The sequence below is a fragment of the Lupinus angustifolius genome, chromosome LG11, assembly GCF_001865875.1.
Source record: "Lupinus angustifolius cultivar Tanjil chromosome LG11, LupAngTanjil_v1.0, whole genome shotgun sequence".
Taxonomy (NCBI): domain Eukaryota; kingdom Viridiplantae; phylum Streptophyta; class Magnoliopsida; order Fabales; family Fabaceae; genus Lupinus; species Lupinus angustifolius.
Genome location: NC_032019.1, coordinates 14,818,497 through 14,820,149, shown reverse-complemented (window position 1 = coordinate 14,820,149; position 1,653 = coordinate 14,818,497).

Genomic DNA, 1,653 nt, shown 5'->3' with positions numbered 1-1,653 from the left:
GCATGTTCTCGATCATTGCTTGAGAGGTATTGCCATTTGCCCCAACGCAAAGTATTTTCCCTGGTTGTTGTCGCCATAGGTGACATACCTTTTGTCTTTAAGTGAAAGATCAAGAAATTTAGATCTATCACCGGTCATATGCCTCGAACAACCGCTATCCAAATACCAGCATTGTCCTTACTTGTCTTGTTTAGGTACTCTAGTGATATTGGGTCCCTTTTTGTTAGTAACCAAGGAACTTTTTGTTAGTAACCAAGGCACACCATACTTACTAATATAACACGCAATGGAGGTATGGCCATGAGTGTCATAGTAGAAACATGTAGGCATGCAAATATGTAACTTTTTATGACTATGAACTATAGATCTCCTATATGGCCTTTTCTTATTAGTTGGGTATTTATATCCTATTCATGTATGGTTACTATCATTTCTTGATTCGACAAGTAATATTTCTAGGTTATCTCTACTATATGTGAGCTATGCGAGTTTTTCTTTAATTTGGAATTTTCAATTTGCAAAGTCTCACAAGTTTCGCATACAACAGGTTGACATAAGTTATTGTTAGATAAATCACATGAGTTGCAAGAGTAGATTAAATCAAGAGTTTTATTTTCTAATTTTAGTTTATTAAATTCTTTTTGCATCTTAATAATTTGTTGTTCATGCTATAGGATTACCCGTTTTCTATCAATGTTAATCCTAGCAAGCTTTTTCAAATCATGTAATTCAACATAAGCATTATATACTTCATCATTGGGAGGGGAATCATCGGAAGAAGATGAAGTGTTAGAATATACCTCATTCGTATCATCCTGGCCACTTGAGCTGCAAGCTTCTTGCATTTTTACCATAAAGCATAGTTTCACAGACTCCTCCTTGCCGGATGTGCTTGATGTTGATTCCTCCTCGGGAATATCCCATATGATATACGCTTTCTTTGATTTGAATTCTTGAGCAATGCTCTTCTCAGGTTCAACCTTTTTGAGGTAAGTGGGACATTGGAACCTCATAAGTCTAGCTTTCCCACACTTGTGGCAAGTGAAGCGCTCCTTTGGGTTCTTGCCTTTCTTGGTTGATTCTCGCGCTTCCTTCTTTTGGAACCTCTTCAATCCTCCTCTTTTCTTCAAGAATTTTCCGAATTTTTGTACCCGGAGTTTCAAAGTTTCCTCGTCCAGATCGAAGTCAAAATCGCCATCCTCTTTATCTTCTTGATCTTGTGAAATGGTAGCCTTGAGAGAGATGCCTTTCTTCTTCCTATTTGAATCCTCGTGCCTTCACCTTGCCAGAAAACAAGTTGATCTCGACCGCCTACGAAATCAAGTATTCTGAAGGAACCGACCCTCCATACTTGGAGCCTTCCCTTTCCCCATAGTGTGACGGATAGCACGAGGATGAATGATAATATTGGGCTTTACAGGCGCCTCCTACTCGGTTAAAAGTTCCGATGCAGAAACGACCATCACTGGAACCTCTAGAACGGCCAGAGCCGCTTGAACCAACCCACCCTGGTGGCAGATAGCACGAGGTGGAAGATATGCTCCTCGACCAGACAGAGGAGGTGAACTCCCCCCAAATTGACTGGAAGCGAGAAGGGGCGAGCCCGCTTGGGCTCTTTTCCTCGACCCCAATTGATGGATGATCTGGCTCAAC